Consider the following 27,719-nt stretch of genomic DNA (forward strand, 5'->3'; position numbering starts at 1 on the left):
TGGCAGCATGATCAATATTGCCTAAGGAAATCTCTGCTGTCCAGAATGTAGTTCTGAGAAAGTGACTACAAGATGAAACATATCGATGTGTGTGCCCAGCTTCATAAAGTGGGGCGTTTGACAGAAACGTGAGCACCTCACCGTAAGGCTCTCTCTCGAGTTCCTCCAAGGACAGCAGCATTTTCAGTGCTTAGACCTTGGACTATGGCAGTCTTTTGAGTCATTATTTTTAAAATAAGATATTCATTTCCTTTTTTCTAAACCTTAGCAATTTCCCAGTATAGCCCCCATTTAACAATACTTATCCAACAACAATAACCCCTTAGAATTTGAACAAACATCATCTGGTAGCCTATGCATATATCAGCAATGCTCTTTAGATATTTACTCTTTTATATCCATTAGTTGGGATAAATTTTCAAGTTACTTTTACTTAATGGAAATCATATTTACTGAAAATTTATAAGATAGTAATGTGCTATTGATATTTAGAGAATTAGGCAGCTATCAGTATATCTAACTAGCTGAAAGTAGTTTTATGCTGTATTCAGTGCAGTCAGAGACAGAGAATAATGCTATTATTATTTTCTAGCTTTACTGACATATAACTAATAAATAAAAATGTATAGACACATGTAAAGTGTACAATTGATACATGTGAATGATTATTGCACTGGTGTTTGCTATTTTTGCATTGGTATGGCCAAAGTACTGGACAGAAACAAGGTAAGGAAAGGATATTTTGGTTCATGGTTTCAGAGATATTTCAGTCACACACAGAACTTGACTAGTGGTGGAGGCGGTTGGTGGGAGGGACCCTGTTCCTTACAGCGGAAAGGTGAAGCAGAGGCATGCACACATGGTGGGAGACAATGGGTATTACTTTCACACACCCACCCTTGGTGACCTTCTTTCAGCAACCTGGTTCCCCTTTGAAAGGGCCAAAATCTTCAAATCAGCACTACCAGATAATTACTGAGAATGCTTACAACTTGAGCCCCTTCGGGACAGTTCAGAACGGGATTAATAAAAGTAGCCCTTGTTAGTTAACACAACCACCACCTCGCATTGCCACACAGCTACCTCATTCTGATAGTGGGGGTTGCACTCATGATCTGCTACTTGTCAATGTCAAGTCTGTAGAACAATACCATCTGTATTTACCACATTATCCATTAGAATGCTGGAGTGCATTTGTGCAGACTAGCTGTGACTCAGTACATCTCAGCTATCACTGCTCCCAGTTTTAACTTCAGCTTCAGTAACCATTCGTCTCCCCTCTGCTTCTTAGATTTTGACTTTTCCAGAATCTGCAGAGTGAGACCACGCTGCATTTGCCTGGCTTATTTCATCAAGCAGAAACTGAGCTGTGTTCTCATTGGATTGATAACTTCCTTTGCTATGTAGAAGTCCGTCAGTTTGGTGCATTCCCATTTATCTGTGTCGCCTTTTGTGCTCCTGCTTTTTAAATTTCCAAGAAGAGTGTTGTGAACCCCCTTCAATGTGTTTTCTGTTGAAGTAGATTTAGTTTCTTGTCTTTCACTTATGACTTCAATACATTTTGAATATGGTGTGGGTAAGGGCACTACAGGTAGTGGCCTAGTCTCCTAAGACCATGTACTGAAGAGACCATTCTTTTCTCTTTAGATATTCTTGGCATATTTGTCCCAAATTACTTGTCTGTAAGTGCCCACATTAATCTCTGGACTCTCTACTCTGTTTCACAGTCCACTATGTGTTTTTTACATATGGTTTTGCATTATATTTTGAAATCATTATGATAGCTTCAGCATTTCTGTTTGCTCAAAATTACTTCTGTGTATTGAGATTCTTTGTGGGTTTGTATAAATATCGTTTCTCTGTTTTCATGAAAGCAAAACAGAAATTTAGATTTTGACAGGAATTGAATTGAATGGCAGATAACTCTAGGTCATGTGGACATTTAAAATATTAATTCTGCTCTTAGGATATGAGTTTCTGGCCACTTGTATGTGTCTTTTTTCATTAAAGTTTTAGTTTTTAATGAAAAGATCTTTCACTTCCAAATTACATTTATTTATAAGAATTGTTGCTCTTACTGGAGACAGAAAATCTTTCTTAACATTTCTTCTTTCTTCTTTCTTCTTTCTTCTTTCTTCTTTCTTCTTTCTTCTTTCTTCTTTCTTCTTTCTTCTTTCTTCCTTCTTCTTCTTCTTCTTCTTCTTCTTCTTCTTCTTCTTCTTCTTCTTCTTCTTCTTCTTCTTCTTCTTCTTCTTCTTCTTCTTCTTTGTCTTCTCCTTCTCCTTCTCCTTCTCCTTCTCCTTCTCCTTCTCCTCCTTCCTCCTTCCTCCTCCTTCTCCTCCTCCTCCTCCTCCTCCTCCTCCTCCTCCTCCTCCTCCTCCTTCTCCTTCTTCTCCTCCTTCTCACTCCTCCTCCTTCTGCCTCCTCCTCCTCCTTCTGGTTTTTAGTGAAAAATTACAACTGATTTGTCATTGCATAGAAACGACCTCTGGTTTTATGTCTTCCAAGTCATTGGAACTCATTTCTATTAATCTTCTAGTAGAGTCTTTAGTATTTTAATATAATGTGCTCTGCAAATAGGAACTTTTATGTATTTTCTCTAATTAATTGTTCTTTTGCTGTTGTTTTGTGTGTGTTTGTTTGCTTTTGGGCCAGCTTGACACAAGATAAGGACATCTGTGAGGAGGACACTTCAACTGAGAAATGTCTCCATCAGATTGTTCTGTAGGCATGTTTATGAGGGATTCCTTGTCCAGTGACTGGTATGGAAGGGTCTAGTTCATGGTGCATGGTGCTATCCCTGGGCAGGTGGTCCTGAGATATTTAAGAAAACAGACTAAACAAGCATGGGGGTCAAACCAGTAAGCATCTGTTGGCCCCTGTATCAGTTCTTGCCTCCAGGTTCCTGCTTGTGTCTCTGCCTTGACTTCTCCTTATGATGAACTATAAGCTGTAAGTGGAACTAAACCCTTCCCTTTCCAAATTGTTTTTGATAATAGTGTTTATCAAAGCCATAGAAAGCAAAGTAGGTCAGAGTGAGGATTTTTTCTTCTGTTGCTTGCATCCTTGTTATGACTAGCATATCTAGAATTTATTGAGTAGAGATGTCTCTGAGCATATCTATTCCTTGTCTTGCCCCTAAAGCATATGGGATGTAGAGCAAGCTTATCATACATATTCTGCTGAGTTATATTTCTCTTATACCCAATTCATTGAGAGATTTAGTAGAAAAGAAAAGTGAGTTTTGTCAAGGACTTTTTGAGAGTTTGCAGACAGAAGGAACCTGGTGTTTTTCTTTATTGGGCAACTCTAGAGCCTAGGTCTGAGTGAGCTTTTAGGGTGCCTTAGTTTAGAAAGTTTGGGCTGGAGCATAGGTGCTATTGGGCCAAACTCTCACTAGGGTTCTATGTGGTGAGTCTGGACCCTGCATCTTCAGGTGCTGACCTGAAGCCTGGGTCCCTAATGACTGACTGGTACTGAGTTGGGATTTAAGATTGGTTCACAAAGCTGTGACAGGAACCAAGCAGCCCTTGTCTGTAGGTCTTCTGGGGAGGGGGAGCTAAAGCCTTAGTCTTCAGGAATGAGCCTGGACTTTGTGACCTCGGTTGAAATTTTGTCAAGGCCATGGGTGCAAACCAGGCTTTGTTGTGATCCTGGACATAAGCTCACAGATACTGATCTAGAGTCTTAGTTTGCAGGAATTCCATGATGCTAGGTGTCTTGAGAATCTAGGAAATTGGCCTGGTTTCCAGGTTTTATTTGGCAAGGCCTGGCTCTAGAAGCTATAAAAGTTTTGCCCACTTTAATATTTTTCTTTTGAAAAGCCACTTCTTTGCAAATGACTATATATATATATATATATATATATATATATATATATATATATGAGAGAGAGAGAGAGAGAGAGAGAGAGAGAGAGAGAGAGAGAGAGAGAGAGAACAGAGACAGACAGAGACAGAAATGAGGAAGAGAGAGGGGGAGGGAGGAGGGCATTGTGGCCTGTCTTTTCTTCCCTGTCCAGTACATCTATCTTTATGTGTTCCATCAAGATTCCGTGGTGACTATCCACTTGGGTTCCTTAGCTCCCAGGGAAGATATTTTCATGTTACAAAAGTTTTTCAGATCCATGTTTCCATGAGGAATGTCTTCTGGAAACTCATTCTTACTAATGTCACCCAGAACACCTTCCTTGAGTCCTAAGTCACTTTGCCTTTCATAGTGATCACTGGAGCATGTTTTTAGCAAGGGGTCATCCTTGTGTAGCAATTAGGTAAAGTACACATTTCAGCTGTGCCAATCACATTCTGTTTTCTGTCCCCCTTAAGAGCAAGGCTTTTCCTCTTCTACTCAGAGATAAGGCTGTGCCCTCACCATCCTGATGTTTGTGGGGAAGCTGACCCATATAAAGAGTGCACTGTATTATGGCAGTGGAATTGCAGAGGAACTGCCTGTAACTCAGGAAGGGGTGGTGGGAAACCATTTGACTCACAGAATCATTTGACTTCCATGCTTCTCTGACTGCAGTCATTTGGTATCTTTGTCTTCACAGTGTTTAGTACAGAATAGGTTTTTTGTTTTTTATTTTGAATCCAGGGGGTTGGCATTAGGATTTTCTTTCAGTTTTCTTTAATTTTTTTTAAAGCTTACATGTGTGAGTGTGTATGTGTGTGTGTGTGTGTGTGTGTGTGTGTGTGTGTGTGTGCATGTGTGTGTATGTGTGTGTGTATGTGCATGTGTGTGTGTGAGTGTGTGTGTGTGCATGTTTGTGAGTGTGTGTGTATGTGCATGTGTGTATGTATGTGCATGTTTGTGCATGTGTGTGTGTGCATGTGTGTGTATGTGCGTGTGTGTGTGTATGTGCATGTGTATGTGTGTGTGTGTGTGCATGTGTGTATGTGTGTGTGTGTGTGTGCATGTGTATGAGTCTATGCTGTGTGTAAAGGAGCCTGTGGAGGCTAGAAGAGGAAGTGACAGGAGGTTCTCTTGACTCAGAGTTACAGATGGTTGTGAGTTGCATGACATGGGTGCTGGGAACTAACCCAGCTCCTCTGGAAGAGCAGTATATTTTCTTAACTTCCAAGCCATCTTTCCAGCCTCAGAATTTCCTTTCTTTCAGGAGATGACCCTAGAGGGGACTGTAACACTATGACTTGAATCCTGCAAATCATCGTTGAAGTTAAGAGTATTACAGAAAGAGGAAAGTACCAGTGAATATGGACTGTGACAAGCACTGGACATATCCATGAATACTAACAAATGTTGGCCATATCAATCAATTGATATACCCAATTCTTTCTGTTTTTGTTATTCTGTTTTATTTATCTACTACTTAGATTGATCTGATTTTAAAAAGCTTAATATAATTAAGAAATCTATATGGAAGCAACCACCACTTACTTACCAGCCTCCATAAGAAATATACCTGAATCAGGATACTCAAATTTAGAAGCTAGCTATGGAAGCCACACCTTTATAATCCTAATAATTGGCAAGGAGGTGCAGGAGTCCAAGACTTGCTTAGACTCCATTGAGTATGAGCTCGGCCTTGGCTTTGTGAGATCATGGTTTGAAAAAGAAAAAGAAAAAAATTAAATTTAGGTCTAGCTCAGTTATCCCACAGGCGTCCTATCTCATGGTGGGTGTAGGTGTGGCGATCATGCCAATCTTTCTGCCTACAGCCTTCAGGCACATTATGTAAACACTTAAACCCTACAATATCAGTTCCCAATAGAACAAGGAGCAAGCTGAAAATAGCAGCCTCTTTGAAACTCTGAGATCCAAGTTTACTCACCTTGTGAAATTCTTTTGAACGTTTCGTTCTGCCAAGCATCTGATGGGCCCTGTCAGTGAGCATCAGATCAGATAACTTGTGAAATGTCCTTTGAAGAACGGAGCATGAGACATTGAATTCTGTGCATTTGCTTAAAGCCAGAGTGCTGCTTATTCAAATGCAGTGTGTTGTCAGCATTCCTTACTCACTAAATATTCAAAGAAATATTTTCTATAATCTCTCCAGAGATCATGTTCCTTCTCTACTGTCCACACCACAAAGTATAAGTATTTTGCCTCAGAATTCTCACCCTCTGCAGGATTAAGAAGCACCTAGGAAGCGTAGTGTTTCCTCCAAAGGCAGTGAATAATCACTGCTTTACCCCTAATGATAAATAACATTACATGTGATGAGCTGCAGCGAGATTTCCTGGAAGAGGAAAAGAATAGGCTCGAGGAATTCAAGATAGAAAGATTTTCTGTGATCGGTTTTGGGTAAAGTTTGGACATTTGTTTTGAGCAGTCCTGATACAGTAGGACGATTTCTAAGGACTGAGTAGACAGGAAGAGAAAATAGCCCAGGCTTAGTCTGAGCACATGAGCTCGTGCTGGCCAGACCCCATTTGGATTAGTCTTCTACTGTGTTCCACGTGCTGTGAGGAATACAGAGCTCCTATACCAGGACAGCAGTTATTAACCCCATTATCCAGAGAGAGAAAATGAGGCATGCAATTCATAATAGACTTGTTGAAGTCTGTTTATTTCACTGATTGTAGAACTTTTGTCATTAGATGCCAACTTAAATTCAGGCAAAACGTGCTTCATTTCATTTAAAGCAGAAAGCTTGGCTGAGACCGAATGAACACCAAGATGACTATTGGGCAAACTGATCCTTCCCTTCAGCTGCCTCAGCTCCCGTTCCAGCTCCCTCCATTTCATCCCTGCCAATACAGCCAACGTGAAGACAGAACAATGAACAGGTAATGAAGCCCGAGAACCTCAATGAGCAGCACGGTCTCTAGGGAAGATTTGGGAGAAAACTATGTGTGCTTTAAATTGTTCCTCAGAATTTAATTATTGAAATGCACTTGACAATCACGGTCTGGGATGCTTTTATGCCTTCTCATAAAAGCTGTTCTCAGGAACAGAGTAAAGACAGTGGGTTCCTTCTACATAGCAAATTTGTGTGGTGTTTTATTTAATATCCATTTATTGAGAAGTGAATAGATCCAGGAACAGGAGACCAGGAGCTTATGCTATATCAAATTTTTCATAGCCTCAAGGATTTTATACTGAAAGAGAAGCATAAGCTGCTGTGTTGCAACCAAGTATGCTTTAGTGGTAATAGCAAAAATATAAGGGCTGAGGGTACTAATGTTCTTCTCTTACATTCTCCTACAAGAAGTTACTGTCATTGTCTTTAATGACTGGCACAAGGAATGTTTTGAATATTAATGAAGGACAGGGAAGTCTCTGATAGAAGACGTTGAAGTGAGTGGATTTAAATGTGAATTTTAAAGGAAGAAACAGAAGCTGGGCAGATCTGAAACCCATGTTCTAGACAGTAAGGTAACAGAAGTATTGTGTGAAGCAACATCTCTTGTTATGATTGTGAGTCAATCAACGGTTGTCAAGGGACAGATGTTTAAGGCAATGATGGACCAGAACTGAAATTCTTTGCTTTTGTTTCTTTTTTTTTTTTAATTTGGTATTTTCCTCATTTACATTTCCAATGCTATCCAAAAAGTCCCCCATACCCCCCCCCCACTCCCCTACCCACCCACTCCCACTTTTTGGCCCTGGCGTTCCCCTGTACTGGGGCATATAAAGTTTGCAAGTCCAATGGGCCTCTCTTTTCAGTGACGGCCGACTAGGCCATCTTTTGATACACATGCAGCTAGAGTCAAGAGCTCCGGGGTACTAGTTAGTTCATAATGTTGTTCCACACATAGGGTTGCAAATCCCTTCAGTTCCTTGGGTATTTTCTCTAGCTCCTCCATTGGGGGCCCTGTGATACATCCAATAGCTGACTGTGAGCATCCACTTCTGTGTTTGCTAGGCCCCGGCGTAGTCTCACAAGAGACAGCTATATCAGGGTCCTTTCAGCAAAATCTTGCTAGTGAATGCAATGGTGTCAGCGTTTGGCGGCTGACTATGGGATGGATCCCTGGATATGGCAGTGTCTAGATGGTCCATCCTCTTGTCTCAGCTCCAAACTTTGTCTCTGTAACTCCTTCCATGGGAGTTTTGTCCCCAATTCTAAGAAGGGGCAAAGTGTCCACACTTTGGTCTTTGTTCTTCTTGAGTTTCATGTGTTTTGCAAATTGTAACTTATATCTTGGGTATTCTAAGTTTCTGGGCTAATATCGACTTATCAGTGAGTACATATCATTTGAGTTCTTTTGTGATTGGGTTACCTCACTCAGGATAATGCCCTCCAGGTCCAACCATTTGCCTAGAAATTTCATAAATTCATTCTTTTTAATAGCTGAGTAATATTCCATTGTGTAAATGTACCACATTTTTGGTATCCATTCCTCTGTTCAGAGGCATCTGGGTTCTTTGCTTTTGTTTCTTCCAAAATGAAAAACTGAGTTTCTTTCTTACTTGTGGAAATAAAGTAGAGACTCCATGATTTCTAAGATTGAATAGTCAGTCTGTCATTCAAATGGGAGTGGGCTCTATGAAGATTCAATACTGGTTGGAGCCATAACTCACTGAGTCAAAGTGCCGGTCATACAAGTGTGAGGACTTGAACTTGAGCCTCTATATCCCAGGCACATTAAACAAGTCAGGCATCCCAAAGCATAGGTGTCTATAATTTCAGTGTTACCCACATTTACACATGAATACATGTACATGTGCATATATGAGAACTTTTAAAAAAAATAAGTGCAATTAGAAGACATCAAAACAAGACAACCTTTGAACTTGATGTTCAGAGCTTTGAGTAAGTTATGTTCACAGAAAGCTTGTGAGGATGAGAGGAAGAAGTAACAGCAAGGGAAGAGGGTATGGGGAGGCTGGAGGAGGGGTGGGGAGAAGGGATGGGGAGGAAGGAGGGAGAGCTGCACAGTGGATCCACTGATATGCACAATGTCTGCATCATACCTTGATATGCCCAGTTGTTGCTTGACTCCAAGGGTACCAGCAATAGCTTCCTTTTAAGTCCTGGAGTCATAGCTCATATAGGCAGGCTAGTTGCTTTCAGCTAGCCCTCGCATATGAGAAAATGTGCACATTTAAAAGTGAAAATAGGGGTGTCTGATGCTAGATGGGGAAATTGAACTTCTTTCCCCAGGATATTAGAATTGATGACTCTATTGGTCCTGCTGAGCTCAAAGAGAAAGAACAGCTTTGTGGGAATGACATCACATGACATGCCATGATCTACTTCTCCAGTAATGATTAAGACACTGCATAGGACTCACTGTACATATTTACAGTTTTCACACCTCCTTACAGAAATTTCCTGGCAGTCAGCATGGACTATAAGAGGACTCTGGACAACCTCTCATTCTTTAGCAGCCTATTTGTGGTATCTCACGGACATGCTAGCAACATGCTTGTTGTGTGGCTCGTTCTTGTCTTTTTTCAGTCCCTTCCTTCCCACTTTCTTGCAGCATCAGTAATGCTGTGTTTATGTGTTTTGAATGAGGCATGTCTTCACAGACTCATATGTTGAACACTTGGTCACTTGCTCATAGTACTCTTTGGGAAGCTGTAGAACTTTTACTGGTGGAACATGTCCAGAGGAAGTATGTTACTGGGGGGTGGACTTTGAGGTTTTGTAGTCTGGTCTTTTTGTTTTAGTTTCTTCCTGTCTGTGGATGAGATGTAATGGGTCACCCAAATGCTTCACCACTGTACTTCCCCCACCATGATAGAATGTATGTCCTCTTGAATTGTAAGAAGAAATAAATCTTTTCTTCACCAATATGATATATTGTCAGGCACTTTATCATAGCAACAGAAAAGTATTAACACAGGGAGTGCATGTTCATGCTTCCCTTCTAACTTTTCTTATTTAAAGCTTAATGAACTTTCTCTCTTGAAACAGTATATCCTTGTTGGCCAACAATAGAGAGCTTGAAAATAGTATATAATATCAAGTTTGAAAGATTAGTTAAGCAATGCAGAAACCAAGGGCATTGGGAAGTAAAAAGCAGCAGAATTAAGATGCTATACAGGGACACACACGTGCACATTGGCATGCATGCACAGAATGGACCCCAGACAGCTCAGTCTTTATGTTCTTCTAAGTTTCAAGTCCCATGAAAGAAACTCCCGATTTATCTAACTCAGGCAACCCTTTTAGTAGAGTAAAACCACTGAGGTTGCTGACTTTTGTTGGTTCTAAAGGAGATATTTTTTTTCAGAATGAAACCAAGGGAGTTTTTGGAAAGAGAAATTGATAGAGGCTGAGGAGAGAGAGAGAGAGAGAGAGAGAGAGAGAGAGAGAGAGAGAGAGAGAGAGAGAGAGAGAGAGCGCTGTGTAGTTTGTATCTTCCTGTCCATGCTCTTTGGCATCTGTCTGTCTCCCTACACTATCCATCCACCCCAGTTCACAAACCATTCAGCTCACTATCTCCCAATTCTTCAGACATGACACCATCTAGGAGCTCCATGTCCTTCCCATCATTCTCTTCCTCCATAAATTCTGATTCTTACATCACCAAAGCACACAATGAGGTGCACCTTGAACTTTAAAAACAAACTAGATATTGTATACTACTTCAAGCAGTCAACTTGAATATAATCTTTTCTTAGGGTCCCTCTAAGTTACACATTATAACAGAAAGGTCAAGGAAGACATGAGACAAGACAGAGGACTCTGTTTTGGATAACGGTCCTGGGGCTAGGTCTACCTTACAGGTGCAGTGTTGCTAGACATCATAGGACAAGAGAATTTGTTTTTGAGTCATATCAATGGCAAACATGCCCTGGATTCTTGGAAGCTGCAAAGGAACAGAGCCATTCAGAAACAAACAAAGGGCTCTAAATGTTTAATATGTGGTATAGAGTTTGGAAGGAATAGTGAGTAGCTGTGACTTGGTTTAGTTACTATTGCATAATCTCATATTCTCTATTCAGGGCCAGTAAAATGTATATCTTGGGCTACACTGCTAGCCAGAGTGAACAATAACCTCTTCCACCAGCTCATTCATTAGCACTACCAAAACCAAAACAGCCATCCCCGTGCTGTCACCTCAGCATCATTTTAAGTCTTGGTCACATGAGTAATCATGATCTGTGTTCTAGAGTAGTCTCTGATATCACCATAGATGAAGGGTCCCCATTAGCACCAAAGAGCTGCCATTATGGAAAGGCTAAGAATAGTGATCCAGGACCTATCAGCACTAGTTTTTTTTTTTTTGTCAGTGATATTGTTAATATGAAGAAGAAGTACAAAGAGCAAGCAGTAAGCAGAAAATACTCAAGAACTTCCTAACACATTCAAGGTGACCTTGATCCCCTACTCTTGTAAGAGCTATTCTTTAAACGTCAGTATTTTGCTGTCAGTGTTTTCTTTCAACAAACTATCTCCATTTATTATCTGAAGAGCATCAGCTGGACCTTTGCTCCTGAGACATCACCAACATTTTCTGCATAGATTAACATTATCCAGATAGGGTGGTGAACGCCTATAGTCCTAGCACTGGGGAGGCAGAGGCACAAGCCCTGAGAGTTCGAGGCCACCCTCAGTGACACAATTCCCTTGAGGATGATTGATCTGTATAGTGAGAACATGTGTCAAGAACAACACAACAAGACAATAACTGGGGCCAAGCACATGATTAAGAGTCTGCATGCTTGTCTAGAACATGCTTAATCTCCTTCATGGCAAAAGACCAATAGCGACTTCCACATTCCAGATCCACTCTGCTCTCCCTCAGTTTGCCCTTTACCCTCTTCTCAGCTGCACCCCAATAAACTCCTTCTTTACCATTCTGATAAAGTTTGCTCCTTGAATTTAACATCAGGGCCTCTTATTTTTTGGCTCCAGCAATTTCTCACACCTGTCACTCACACGTGGGATGCCATGAGAGAATGATTCTAATACTTTAATCTGTTCTCTGTGTGATGCTGTGACTTATCAGATTGCAATGATAATTCAATGAAACATTAGACCTGAGTTCATCTGATTGGGACCCAAATGGCCTCTATAGTTTTTCTCTCTCATGTTTATTCATTTCCAACTCTCTGGCTAATAAAATGGCACCAGCATTCTAGGCCTTAAAACAGAAAGTTACCAGTGCTCTGATACTTTCTTCTCTGCCACCCACACTTATCACATAAGATAGTCTTGTTTAATTTGCCTTCAAAAGCACCCTCAGGTATGTCCATTTTTTCTGCTTATTTTAAGACTTATTTTGATTATTATCAAGTTACATGTATGTTTATGTGCATGGAAGTATGTGTACATAAGTGTAGATACCTGTTGGGGCTAGAAGAGGATGTTAAATTACCTGAAACTGGGATTACAGGTGATGTGAGCAGCCTGACCTGGGCACTGAGAACCAATCTCTATTAGAGCAATATGTGCCCTTAATTGAGAAGCCATCTCTCTAGCTCCTATTTACTGTACTTACAATACTGAGACCCCATATGCAAGTCTTTCCTATGGGTTAGTCTTGGGGAAAACTCTAAATGTGTCCCTGATCCCCTCCCCCAACTGCAACTGCCTATCTCCTACTCAATTGTTTCTGATACTTGTTTCTCTCAACACACACACTCAGATAGTCAGAAGCTTCTGGCATCTTCTCTGCTCTCCAGCAGCCATGGCTTAGATCCCTCCAAGACTTAGAAGTGTCTACACTTGCTTCTCACCTGCTTGTGTTTTACATCTTGACTCTGATCCCCTCATCATTCCGGACTCAAATCTCAGGTTGAAAAGGACCGCTCCAGCCTCCTCAAATTACCCCATGTCTTAATACATAGGAGGTTTAAGACTCTCAAAGGCAGAGGTGTTTCCATAAAAATGCAGAGCTTGAATGAAAGATCACTTTTTAATTATGTGTATCTTGGCAGAAGGATGCAGATAAGATGGGAAAATAAGACCAGCTTCCTCTGTAAATATTTCAACCAAGTGAACAAGGCCTGGGAAATGATGTCTTCTCATAGAATTGGAGAGGGGTGATTCGATAGTAAGATTTTGGAAGTGTGAGTTTCCATTTTGGGATCATTGAATTCAAAGTCTGTGCTTTATTTATGGACAGAGTGATTTGTCTTCAAGGACTCTAGCTTCTGATTCTTATGGTGAGGAAGTGGAGTGATGTGTTTATAAAAAGATAAAGAGGTAGTAGAGGGTTAAGTTCCATAGGGGTGTGGTGAGGTATGGGGGCAGGGGATGTCTCAGTGGACCCATGCCAAAGCACCCTGCTCCCCTGAGGGATCAGCCACACTACAGGATAGTATAGAATAGAGTTTATTCAGGGCATGGGGAGGGGAGTTAAGAGGGTAGTAGAGGCAGAGAAAGGCAGAGAGAGGGAGAGAGAAGTAGAGGCCAGCCATGAGCATGTGGAGAGAGGGGGGGAAGGGGATGGAGAACGAGGGGGAGCAAAGGGGCAAGAGGCAGGGAGAGAAGCAGGAGTAAGAAAAAGGGGCAAGCAGCTCCTTTTATAGTGGGCCAGGCCTATCCAGCTGTTGCCAGGTAACTGTGGGGGTGGAGTTTAGACGGAATGCTAACATGGAGTTCCAAGCTCCACTCCTGACTTGCTTGAGTCAAAAGGCTGAAAATCCTCTTCACTGCCAGTCAATATCTAGGTTACCTATCATTACAGTGTAAGAGATACAGAAAATAAAATAGTTTTAAATTCTTCTATTATGTATTTGTGTGTGTGTGTGTGTGTGTGTGTGTGTGTGTGTGTGTGTGTGTGCTATTTGCCACAGCTAACTCTGAGCCATCTACATGAATTTTTACCACCAAGCCTGAGTACCTGAGTTTGATCCTCAGGACCTATTTGGTAGAGGGAAAAAATGAATTCAGGAGCAAGGAAACATGGTTGTAATCCTAGCACTGGGGTGGTAGAGTGAGATGGGTTACTGGGTTCACTCACCAGTCAGGCTAGATTACTTAAAGAGTGACTGACTAGCAAAAATCCCTGCCTCTACAAATGGTGGACAGTCTGAGAAATGACACCTGAAGTCCTCTAGCCTACATATACATCTGAGCATACATATTCACACACACACACACACACACACACACACACACACACACACACCCTGCTCTGTTCCCATCTGTGTTACTTCAACCATCCTATGAGAGCTCTCCACCATTGGTATCTATGGGCGGGAAACACTGAATAACTCTGCAGTCTCTCCTTGAACTTCAGGAAGCTTTTATTCTTTGTCCACCCACAGATATCACCTAAGCCTACACTCACCAGGGCTCTAGAGTCCCGGGATTCATCTGGAGCTGTTCTTTGCTGGTATTCTGGGGTTGGGTTCATGACGATGCCACACTTTAGTGGAACCCATAACCGAATTAAAATTGGGCAGCCATTACTTCAGAAGAATTCGTAACTAATGTCTTTCTTGTCTGAAAGCGTAAGACATCACATGTTTTTTTTTCACTCCTCCATGTTTCTTCCATCCCCAGAAACTTGTGCGTTCTTGTTCTTATTAATTACATAGTTATTAAATCTTTACTCAACCAGCTTTATTTCTTACCATGCCTGGAGACGAACATTCTCGACCCTACCATATGTCCGGCTATTTGGGTTTGTTCATGGGACAAAATGAACCATTCTCCTGCAACAAACTGATGTCCCTGTTCCCACCCAAGTCACTGTCTGCTATTCCTACTATATCATCAGGTAGAAAGCTTTAGTTGCATGTGAGCCCAAGGATATAGACTTAGGGAGAGCAACTGTTTGTCCCTGTCAACCCTTCAGACAAGGAAGAGCTGTCACATCAGGATTCTCCATCCAGCATGAATGCCCTGGAAACTAACTTCTGTGGAATCTTCCACCAGGTGCTTTAGACAACAATGGCTGTTCTAGTCAACACTTGCCTCTCCTCACACATCTTCTGGGTCCTCCCATCTTCTCTGGAAACGTGCATTCCAGTTCCTGAATTAATGTTGCAGAAAAAAAAATGATTCAGAAGTAAAAATTTGAAACTCATATTGATCAGATTCAGTTCATGCCTCTGGAATTATGCATCCTCTAAAATATTTATCTCTTCCTGGGTAGCTGTTAAAACATACCTTTATGATTTTTAATTTAAACAAGTCCCCTAGGGCCTGATTCAGCTTTATAATTTTTGCTATTCATACTTAAGACAGGCAATCAACAAATGAATGCATTATTGTTGCCAGAAATAGAAGTAAACAGAAGAGGCTTACCCTCACCCACAGGCAGGCCCACTGGGTTCTCAGAGTTATTTCTCTCTCCTGTGTTTGGCATGGCGCCTCCACTCCCTCCCAGGGTGCTTTTTAAATAGGCGTTTGCACACCCGATCTTGTCGTACACTGTCATGTCCTACACTGTGTGGTTTGAAAGTACTAATTTTGCTATTTTTGTATCACTAGGCTCACTCCTTAGAGATGTTTTGCATTTGGAGGGAGTTGTTTTTGTTTTCAGTTAGGTCTTTTTTTTTCTTTAAATTCATCTTATTTTTTACAGAACTCTTCCAAGCTCTCTGAAAGGGGTCTGTGAGGTGTTGGCCCTCCTGCTCGGCCAGCATGATCTTTCAAGCATCAGGATGGTGAGGATTTTCTTGCTGGAATCTTCCCCAAAGGTTCCAGAGCTTGTCCCTACCACAGCTCTCTTCCTTGATCTGATTCCCCCCTCCCTGATCTCTCCTCTCTTTCTGACTCTCTGTCTCTCTGTCTCTCTCTCCTGCACGTTCCTTGATTCCATTCAAGCATTTCTTCTTCTGCTCTCCATTGTTCTTGATATTTTTTTCTCCAGCCTCACTCCATTGTCATCAAAGGCTCACAAGCTCTGAAAAAACTTCCTTGTTCAGCACCCTGAACCTCCCTCTGTTGTCTGATTTTGTTCTTGGCAGCTATAATTGACTCTATTAGTTAATCTGGCTTTCTTGTTTGCTGTAAGTCTTGCCCATTAGACTATCAGATCTTGAAGGGCATAGATGCCTGTGTTGCTCGTTCTCATGCCCCAAGAAGCCAGGACAGTATTTGTGTGTGTTTGTGAATGAAGAATGAGCAGAACAATTCAGTCTTCATCTCTGAAAACTGCTGTGCAGTACTCCACAAAATAATGATGTCTTTCATCAGTTATTTCCCTTTCATACCTATGTTCTCCTTTATTTACTTTTTTTGTGAGTGCAGATGATAACACAGTGAATATCAAGAAAGCAGTTACATTTAGAGAGTGTAGGGACCTGGAAAGTACAAGGAGTGGAATGTGAAGGGCTTTTGTGGTAGGTTGCAAGGTTTGTTGCTGCACTGAAAAATGGCTCACTAAGTGCTTCCTGATTTCGCCCTGTGAGACAGAACATGCATATTATCTCTGCCCTTCGGTGTTTGAAGTCCAGAGTTACACAAAACACGAGGGAGGAGGGCCTGAGTCACACAGTTGGCTCTAGCACGAACCTCAGATACGTGGCATGGAAGGAAGTTAGCCAGGATTCTCTGATTTATTTGTGGACTAGAGTGAAGTTGCTGCAACCATGTATTTATTTCCCTCTTTGAAGGAACTTTTTGCCAGGGCTGAGTTGGTAGAGTGCTTATCTCCTCCACCAGAGGCTCTGGGTTCAGTCCTTCACAGTATGCAGGGCAGGTGTGTCGGCAAGTACCTGGAGCTTCAGGTTTTGAAAGGAGGCAGGAGGAACAGGAGTCTGCAGTCATCCGTGGACTCAACAATTCCAAATCTGGGGGGAAAGAACTTTTTGTATTAGGAAAAATGCGTAGCCAGAAAGAGGACAAAATAAGGCTTAGGTTTCCTTCAGTAAAACTCATTAGCAGAATATTTTGTGCTTAAGTCAAAATTATAATATGATAAGTTAAAAAGAAAAATAAGTAATGTTACTTCTTGGAATGAGTCGTCTTCACTCAAAATGAGCAACTTGCAGGCAAAGGTTCAAATAATCTTGCCATTCATAAATATAGAATGACGTTGTGTAGGCTATAGTTTCAAAAATGCACTTTAGAATTTGATAAAAGATTATGAAGGGGGTGAACTGTTGACATGAGATACTTTTTCAATTTCTTTTCATTTTTGTTGTGTGTTTCCAATTGGGGCTGAACACATGAATGCCTGCCACACTTCTGCCCTAGTTTCAGAAGTAAAGATTTAGGCTGATGCTACTTTTAAAGGAAGGAAGCTACTAGAACCATCCACTTCTTCCCAGTGTTCTTAAGTGGTCTGAAACTATAATTGCCCATCCTGATGTTATTGTTATTTATTGATTTATTCCCCATCTTTCAGAAGATTAAAAGAGCCGAGGAGTCTCAGGCAACTCATTTCCCCTCCTAAGGCTTGCTTATTTCTCGTCTTGCAGTAGCTGGTTGCAAAGGTTAAGTACGTATAGCTTTGGGTTCTTTTTGATGTGAGAATCAATCCACTACCACGAGCTGAGCTGGGCTTAGAGGAAGCGAACTTCACAATCCAGGCATATGCTCTCCAAAGTGAAGCACTTCCCCTTGTCTTCATGTCTGTGATGAGTACTCTGCTGAGGATTTCAATTAAGACAAGACTGCATGGCTAGTGCCCACAATGCTTGGAACAGAAAATAATTTTTCTCTTGAAGTAAATCCACTGTGGATGTGTATTATAGATCGGCTACTTTTTTCATAGACTGTGCAGCCCTCAAGGGCAAAGCTGAGGACTTACTCATGTCTGCATTTCTGTCCTGGTGTGCACAGGGTGTGTTATAAAAATACCCTGTGGGGTGATTACTCTTGTGAACTTTCTCAATCTGGAATCATGTAGAGTCACTGAATAGTTACCCTAATGAATTCACGCATTATGTTTTGTTATTCATTCAACATACATTTGCACTATTTAAGAAATGTTTTATTCTATTTATTTATTTTGTATGTTGTATATATGTGTAATCACACACATTTAAGGAAGCACACACAGAGGTCAAAGGATGGTCTGTTAGCTCTTTGTACTATGTAGGCCCTGGTATAACAGAGCCCTAGAAATTAGGAGACACCTTACTGGGAGTGAAGGTAGCTAGTTCCAAGAACACTGGGCCATGCTCCTAATAGAAAGAGATGGAGAGATTGTTCAGGTTTTCTGCCTGACAGCCTTGGTCTTGCAAAGTGAATGACAAAGCTGACTCTGGGCTCTTTATGAATGTGAGTGCACACACCATCACACATGCACACATACCTACATACAAAAGTCCCTTATCCTTAATCCTGATTACATTTATTTTTATAGATGAATGGTTATGACCTCAAAGAAATCCCCACAGAAAATACTCAGATGCCTTATTTTCTATGCATCACACACATCTAAGGGTGTGATTTTGTTTGCCAGAGATCTGTATGGGTCTTGGGAGCCACTGCATCTTAGATGTACTATGTTGAAAAGGCTGGGGATGTAGCTCAGTTGGCAGAGTGCTTACTTAGCAGGAGGCCCTGTATGCATAAATAGGACATGGTGGTACCCACCCGTAATCCCAGCACTCATGAAGTTAGGACAGGAGAATCAAGGGTTTGAGGCTAGCCTGGACTAGACGAGCTGTCTCCAAACAAAATAAGAACTTGAGAAGAGAGAGAAAGTTGGTGCAAAAATAATGCTGTGTTTTACGACTGGCATACACTCACACTGTAATCATAAGAAAAATTAGCTGAAGTCCTTGGCTCTCAGACGAAAGGCTTTAAAACAGTGTTTGAGATCTTTGTACAAGTGACACACAGAGAAAGCATCAGAGAGCTGGGAAGCAGGGCAAGGTACAGAGAAATGGCCAACATAAAATAAAGAGACTGTGGTAGAGCTCTGTGACCATACAGATGTCACTCTGACTCTCAGGAGACACAGCTGGCAAGATACAGCCCCTGTCTTCCCTAGCTCCCTCCTATAAACTCCTGCTTACAGATTCGGAAATACTTCCCTGCGAGTCAGTACTGTAGCATGCAGAGTCCAGTGTTGGGAAGATTATTGATCTCTCTTTTCCCCCAATGACTTACATAGTACGTTTGGCACTATGAAAGATATTTCCTTATTTTTAATTGAGCTTTTTTTTTTAACTGCTAAGTTGCAAGACTTCATTTTGCATTTTGATTATAAATATTCTTATCAGTAGCAATATTTTATTTTATTGGTGGTAACTGGAAACTCTTTTCTCTTGGAAAACATCAGTTGGTAGATAGATTTCCGAGATTGTATTTCTTGAACAGACATTTCATTTCCAAAATAGTTAACATTTTAGAAAACTGAATGTTCCCACCAACAGGGAAACTCTAGGAGTAATACCAAGCAAGTCCAAGGAACACTGAGTTACTGTTCAAAAACAATGGGCTCTGAGAGAGAGAAAATATAGTTGACTTTGTTGAAGTCAAAGAACAAGAAGGCCATGAGACAGAGTGAGTGTCTTCTGGAGCATCACCCAGATGAATGGTCTCTTCTAGAGAAAGCACGTGAGGGAGTCACACAGAAGGAGGTGTGATATGAACTTGGTGACAGCAGCCTATGAGGAGTGCTGTGATATGCTCTCTCGAGGTTGTGCTTGACACTAGTGCCTGGTGCTCAGTCCTTGGAGACTTGGAGGAAAGTGAGATTCTGTGGTGTGACTTGTACTTAGAATTTAATTATTATTAACCAAGATTATTTTCTTGTTTTCTCTTAGAATAAATAAAATAATGCTAAACAAGTAACACTAAAGGAAAAACTTTTAAGGACAGGAAAATAGATCGGTGTTTAAATAACTTAGTGTTCAAGAGTAAAGACTAGATTTCTATCCTGAGAGCCTCTACAAAATAGTCAAGGCATCCTGGTGCTTGCTTAGAATCCTGGGGTTCCCTTGCCAGCAAGGTTAGATAAAAAGGTGAACTGAGCCAACAAGAGATTGTCTCAAAATTAAAAAGAAAATAAAAGGCAAAAAGAGTCATGAGAAACAATCAAGGTTGACCTCTGGCATTTACATGCACATGCAAGCAAACACACACGAACATACAAACACATATACACACACAAACACACACACAGAGGCAGAAGGAGAAAGGAATGTGTGTGTGTGTGTGTGTGTGTGTGTGTGTGTGTGTGTGTGTATGTGAGAGAGAGAGAGAGAGAGAGAGAGAGAGAGAGAGAGAGAGAGAGAGAGAGAGAGAATCTATTGTGTCTAATGTAGATATCTCCAATCTCACTCCACTCATGCTGAGGATAAGGAGTTTCCTAAAGTATTGAGAACTTATATGCCACAGCTATTCTTGACATAGCAGTAAATGGGTCCAATGGGCCATATATTTTTTTACCCTAATTCATTTTACAAACTTTTATCTAGCATCTTTTCCCTAGTATATTTCTTAGCTGAGTGACTTCCTCAAAGAATTTTTTTCTTATGGAAACGGACACGTGTGGTGTTTATTTGTGCTACAAATAAGCATTTTCTTTCAAGTAGGGAAGGAGTGGGAGCCCACTTACGTGTTCAAAAGCAATCCAATTTCCCTGTTGACTGTCAAACAAGCCAGGGATGAAATTGATCCATTTCAGGAAAGTAATGAAAAGAATTGACAAGGGATTCCAAATGGTCTATTTTAAGAGAAAATCACTACACACATATACTCCAAGTTAATAAAATTATGCCCAAACTCAGAAGCTATCACCTTTTGATACCAACATCACCATCTACGAAGCATTAATTGGGTTTCTTCCAATGTATCTGAATACTCCTAGCCAACATTCTTTGTGGCTCTTCATATTTCAAGGTCTTCATGCAATGCTTCCTCTCATAATTACTTCAGATGTTCTTGTACCTTGGATGAGTTTGCCAATGGGTAAACGTGAAATGAAGTTGTGTGTGGTGTCTTATAAGGCACAGGAGTTCCAGGGATAAATAGAGATGCAGTCACCCATGGCAGAGAACAGAAAATAGGAAGGCTGTTGCTAGGTAGAAATAATGATATTATATTGAGGTGCTTGTTAAGTGGGAAGTAGTGGGTGGCTACACTGTACATAAGATCAAAGTAAGAGATGCATTTTCCCAAGTGGCAGGCTGAGGTCCTGGAAGGGATTAAAGTGCAGTTTGAAGAGTTATATTTATCTTTGAGATATTTATTTTATTGATTGTTCTTAGAGCCAGAGATAAAGATGGTAATACCAGTGTGTTAGGAAGATATGTCCAGGGCTGGAATCAGACAGATCAGAGCAGTGATCGATGAGAAACAAACAAACCAGTTTACCAAAAATTTTCCTCCCTCTGTGTGAGAAGAAAGGAGATACCTAGAGGTAGTGCAGAAGAAAAGAGCTAACCAAGGCCAGGTTTGAAGGAAACATGTGTGTGATTTTTCCAGAAGAAGGGAAAAAAAGAGAAGTTGGCTCTGAAGACAGGGTTTCTAGGACTCAGAAAACCCAAATTCTCCTACAGGAGTGGCATTTGATAACTCTGTGTTTGAAAATGGCTATTCAAACACTAAGATTTTTAGACCCTTCAACTATTAAAAAGAGAGACCCAACTTAGATTTGAGTGGGTCCTTTCTGGTTCAACTGACTTCAGTCTGTGGTCCCATGACTAAACCAGGCATTGTAAATTAATCAGTTTGTGCCCACTGGGTACAAACAAAGTCTCACAATCCTAGACAATGGATGAAACATTCCAGGTTATTGTCAGAGATGGAAGGAGTGAATCTTCATGTCTGTGAGAACAAGTTTTCAATGTAGAAACTAGAGCTTTTCCAAGGCTACTCATTCTTCTGGTGTTTTTATCATTTAATGTCACTGTGTTCAGTTCATGCAAAGAGAAGAGCAGGAGAAATTTCATGGACATAAGAGCATTGACATAGGAAATGGGCAGAAGGATCAGACAACTAAGATTCCAGAGCAGGTTGTGTCTTTGTGTTTGTGTTGGATGGTCAACTTTGTTAACCTAGATATTTCAGGAAAGGGCAAGACTGCTCAGAATGAGGAGCAAGCAAACGATCAAAAGAATTAAGGCAGGGCACTGGGGACGCCACAGGATGCCAAAGATGATGAACGTAAGCACCAGAATAAACAGTTCATTCCCACAGAGAAAACACTGCAGAAACACTGGGTACAGCCAGCATGAGGTGTCAGTGATGTGAGACCAAGTAGCCAAAAGTCAGGGCTATACAATATTTAATCCCAAACACTGCTGTAAACAATTCTGTTGAACAGTCATCCAAAATATTTCAAATTTCATTATTTAGTTGTTTTAAGTTAAATATAATTGCATCATTTCCCCCTCCCCATCCCTTTCTCCAACCCTTCCCATGCTCAATCAAATTTGTGGTCAAAGGAAGACACCAATACACATGCTAACCTGGAAGAAGGGAATCTCCCAGAGCCATAGAGAAAGAACTACAGATAACTAAGTAATGCTGAAAGAAGAAGAAATAGTCTTCCCCAGGGAAGAACAATCAAACTGATTGTTCAATACCGTGGGTCAACCCTAAATTGATAAATACATACAAATAACATATTATGTCAAATTGATTAATGGACTGGGGAGATGGCTCTGGATAAAGCACTTGCTGTGCAGACTAGAGGACAGATTTCAGGTCTGCATCACCTATGTAGAAGCTGGGCAGGTGTGATAATCCACTGTAGTCCTAGCACCTGGAAGGCAATGATACAGGATCCCAGAAGAAACTGACCAGTTAGACTAGACAGGACTGGAGGATTTTGGGTTCTATGAGATAGATCATGTTCCAATAAATAAAGTAGACAGTAAGCAAAGAAGACACTCAGCATCAACTTTAGGTCTATGCATACTTGCATGTACACATGTACCCATATGCATGTGAACATTCATGCATACATGCATACCATACACATATGCAAGAAAGAAATTATATAAAAATCTCTTAGTGATAAATAAAGTAACAATTTAACAATATAGTACTATTCTTTCTCTCCTCTATTTTTAATTGCCTGCTTTTTATAATGTAAGCAGCTCAAGCCAAGAAGTTTCCAATTTTGTAGGGTGCAAACTAATGTCAATGCTATAGTATATAATTATCACAATAAGCTATTTCCATGGTGGTAGGGGGCTTTATAAGCTGTCCTGAGTATGAAGAAAGGTTATATACAAGTGGAATTAACTGAAGTCTGCTGATCTTGGGAGGCAGTCTATGCAATCAAATCCCATCTCACTGTGTTCATTAATAAATTCTTCCCCTATTTTCATATTTTGATGAAGGAAGAACTTTAATAAAAACTTTTATTAACTTCTATGTAAATGCTCATTGAACAGGATAATAAGGCAGATGTTTCATGATTAGGTGAAATCTATCAAATGTCTTAATTATGAGCAACCGCACAACAATATGCCTATTAAACTTGCTTTGCAGTTACAGTAGCAAAGGATAATAACTTTTGTGTATGAGTGCAGAATGAATGTATGTATCCATATTCATACCTGTGTGGTACACGTGGGGAGGCACAGAGACACATGAGAACATACATACAGATGCCACAAGTTGATGTCAAGTGTCTTTCTCAGTTGCTTTCAACATTGTATATTGAGGCAGAATCTCTCCATGGAACACAGAGCCCTCTGCTTCCAGGCAGTCTAACAAGCCACCTTGTTTTAGGGATCCTCTCTCTGTGCCTCCCCAGACTTGGGATTCCAGGTGAGCTGTCATGGCCACTGGGCATCTGTGTGAGTTCTGGAGATTTGAATTCATGTCCTCAGACTTCATGGTAGGTATATGATGCACAGGCTTTGGCTCTCTCTCCCATTCATTCTTTCTCTTTAGGACACACCTGCCTTCTGCTCAGAGGACCAGATTATTTGTTCATTGAACCAAAACAATTCTTATCTCAGTCACCACACAACCAACTGTTGTATTCATTCTCATAACCCATCCCTCTCTTTGCATTTCTAAAGAACTAGGAATCAAACCCATAGATCCTGTTAATAGCAAAAGCATGCTACTCATACTCAAATCTTGTGTGTGTGTGTGTAAATAATATATAATATAAATACATAATATATATGTGTTTATAATATATAATATTATTATACACACACTTTAGTTCTGTTACAGATATAATGTGATGTGGTTTTATTCTTAATTTGTTATTACTATCCTCTTCTTCTTCCTCCCTCCTTTCTCCTCCTTTTCTATCCCCCTCCTTCTCTGCCTTTCCTTCTCCTTGGTAATTCTAAGACAGGGTCTCATTATGCAGTCTAGGCTGGCCTCACAGTTCTTTGATAATCTCCCAAGTTCTGGGGTTACAGTCATGTGACATCATACCAATCTTAACCCTATATTTAAAGATTTATTTATTTTTTTTAACAAGGAGGAGCATAAGTCAACAGCAGGTTTCTGAAGGGTAGTTTGGAAATCTGTGTTCACAGTCTTCATGTGATATGAGTGCTTTGAAAGTCTTCTTGTAACAACACACCAACTCCCCAGTGATGACTGACTATATCCTTTTTAAAACTGTGAGTCTGAGTAAGTCCCTCCTTCTTATCTGACTTCCCTTCAGGTATTTTGTCCTTATAATGAGGCAGTAACAATTTACAGAGTTTAAAATGTAGATCTGATTTCAATTTTGGTGATATCTGCAGAAACTGATTTTTTTTTTTAAATAGATAGACCCATATAACGGTCCACAATTATTTTTATTTAACTCTTTATTTGGAAAAAGTTTCAAAGAAGAAGGAATAGCAGAACCTTCATATGTACTGCATATAGATACAAGGCAAATATGTAGCCATTTGTGTTCTTTCTGAAATATAGCATGAAACTGGCCTAATGGCAGGTCATCCTTTCACATCTTAGTTTGTGTTTGACTTATATAAGGACAATCTTTTCTAAGATCTTAATACCATTGCCAAATGCTAAGACTGTCACCAGGCTATATCATAAGGAAATGCCAGGTCCACATTCAAACTGTCCCAAAATATCATTTTTAATTGGCACATTTAAATATGGACAGACTTCTAATCATTACAAGTAGTAAAATATTTGCCTAGGCAAATGTGTCTAATTATTTTATTTGCATTTACAGATCAGTGTGACTTAATATATTCCTTCCTTATCATTTGTCGTTTGAGTGCCCTTTATCTAGTGTGCTCAGTCTCCATAGATTGTTGTGGTGTTGTGTCCTCTGGGGAGACTCCATCCTTGACAATCTGTAAAAGTTATTTTTAGCCCGCAATTTTATAAATATGAAAATACCCTTGTATATTATCTTTACATGCCATTAGCCCTCTTTTGAAAGTTGTGCTTAACAGAAACACTTAAAATTATCTTTTCAAATTAATATATCTTTCTGGAATTCATATCATAGCTAGAAATTGCCATATCCTCAAGGAAGAAGAAATTAAGTTACCCATACTTTCTTTAAATACTTAATTATATTTAATGCACTAATTAATATAGTCAATTAATGTTTCATTTTATGGTTAATTCTATGTTTATATGTGTGGGCCATGTCACATGCATGCTTGTGAGTTCAGGTGATTATGAAGGCCAGAAGAGGAAGGTAGATCACCTGGAGCTGGAGTTACAGATGGTTGTGAGCTTCCTAGCGTGGGTGCTGGGAACTGATCCAGGGCCTGCATGAGCAGCAAACACTCTTAAACTCTAATCCATCTCTGTAGCTTTCCTGTGTTACTTGTTAAGAGATTTATAAACAGAAATGACAACCAAGTAGTTTTTTTAAGCATTTTAGTAACATTTGGCAGACTTAAAATTTTCTACTCATAAAAATGTATACTCAGATTTAAAAATGCAACCATTGGTTGATAATATTTTCTGCTTCAATTTCTTAAAATATGCTTTTTTTGCTATTAATTTGCAATTGTTTTCTCTTTTTAAATTGCTCTCAAAAGTTAGCTGTTATTAACTTAAAAATATTAGCATCTGAGTTTATAAATCCTACCTACTATTATTACTTCACATCATTTTTGACATCACTTTATACACTATTCTTTTTTAACCAACTTTTCTTATTCTACTCTTTTCTTTATGTTTTAAGGGGAAAAGAATCACTCTTTTTCAGTTTTTAGTTTAGTAGTGCCTTTGCAAGCATACTGTAGAGTTTAAATACCTGGAACTGCATTGGGAGCCAATCTACAGGATTCTCACCTCTCGCTGAACTCAAAAGTTGTTCATTTCCCATGCATGAATTTTTAAGGATTTCCAGTTGTGTTATTTATCAGCTTCATTAAGTTATGGTCCTTGTCTCTACTTATAGCAATGACAACAAAGGCTCGTGAACATCTGGAATCAGAATACCATCTGCAGGGGGACCTGTGAGCAGAATTTTCTTGTCTGATTTTTAGCTCCATCATGCGCTGTGTGTGGATCTCTCTCTGGTTTTGAGTCTGTCCTTATTTGGTTTTTTTTTTTTTTGGTTTTTAATTTTTATTGATCATTTCATACACACACACATAATGTTCTTTCATCTCTCCATTTTCTCCTTCTCCCACCTAATTCCTTTTCCTTCTTCCAAATTCTTCTTCTACTGCAATGGTGTGTGTGTGTGTGTGTGTGTGTGTGTGTGTGTGTGTGTGTGTGTGTGTGTATGATGTTTAATTAGGGTTGCATACATGAAATGAATAAGGAATTATTTGCTGGAGTAAGGATAATGAACCATTGGCTATATCACGGACAAATATGACTCCTTCTTTCCCAGAAACCATTAGTTGCTATAGCTCCTCAGAATGAGATTTAGTCTAAGAATCTCCTACCCCATCCAGGATGGGATGGTGAAGTGCCACTATAACTGTGAGGTCATTGGTTTTCACCTCTTACAAACAGCAAAGAAGAAAGACAAGAAAACAGCATGGGCCATACTTCAGGGCCTTACCCTTAGAATGCTTAATCATCCTTAGAAGAGACATTTTACTTTCTTTTGAGACAGGATGTGATTATGTAGCTGAGCTTGGCCTCAAACTTGTAGCAATCTTCTGTCTGTTCAACCTTCCAAGTTTCTGAGATTTGAGTCATGTACCACTCCGCCTGCCTTGAAAAGAGGTTTCCAAATGGAATGTTTTTTTCTGGGTACCTCCATGACTGATTTAGGGGGAACTTCCTTAATGCTCACCCTTGCAACTCTCAACAGTGGACACAAATAGCAAATGAAAATACTTGTGCTTTTCATTCTTCCAAAGAAACTTTATATCTATCTATCTATCTATCTATCTATCTATCTATCTATCTATCTATCTATCTCTGAGACTCACTCTCAGTCTTTTGCATGTCTTTCTTTGGGGTGGGTGCTCTACAATAAGATGCTCCTGTTTGGTTTTGTCTCTGAGTGTTAGTCTTCTTTTCTTACTGGGTAAGATGGTGACATTTTGATCATAAAAGGTTTTATATTGTTGTCACATTTGGAATGTATATGGGTGTCTCATGTCAGCCTTTGGAGCCCCAGCATGTCAACCTGATCTTCAGCCATTATCTCCTCCTACACTGAATTGTTCTTTCTTTTCGGTTGTCTTGTTCTTGGTCATTAAGGGATGACAAAGACTAATCAGGCAAGCTGTAATTTTCATCATGGAAACAAAGACCTTTTGATCCGCAAGCCCACCCAAGCCTTCCTTTTATGTCACAGGAAGCTCATTGTCACAGTGAAGACAGTACAGCTTCTTCTCCCAATCGTTGCTCTGCTAACTATCCGCACTCAGTGGCAACAGTTGGAGGGAAAATTATGTTAAATATGCGATAAGCAACTCAATCATAGAGTTTAACTCAGACACTACAAAGGGATGTAGCTCAAGAAATAACAAGGAACTGGCTTAGCAGTTAAACTTTTGCTAACTAGGAGGACAAGCAGGGTCCCCAGAAACTCATGTAAATGTCAGGTAGGTATGGATGTCCACCTGCACAT

General features: G+C 40.2%; 2 long non-coding RNA genes across 2 annotated transcripts in view; both read left to right on the top strand.

The window, feature by feature from the left end:
* The window catches only part of 2900079G21Rik (RIKEN cDNA 2900079G21 gene), a 114,649-nt gene that overhangs the window by 58,563 nt on the left and 28,367 nt on the right, over positions 1-27,719 (top strand). The window lies entirely within an intron of this gene.
* Positions 15,356-27,719, top strand: part of Gm39431 — a 106,814-nt gene continuing 94,450 nt past the window's right edge. Inside the window, exon 1 of the long non-coding RNA XR_871284.1 lies at positions 15,356-15,483. This is a non-coding gene — a long non-coding RNA (predicted gene, 39431). The remainder of the gene's footprint in view (positions 15,484-27,719) is intronic.

This window comes from Mus musculus, chromosome 9, assembly GCF_000001635.26.
Source record: "Mus musculus strain C57BL/6J chromosome 9, GRCm38.p6 C57BL/6J".
Taxonomy (NCBI): Eukaryota; Metazoa; Chordata; class Mammalia; order Rodentia; family Muridae; genus Mus; species Mus musculus.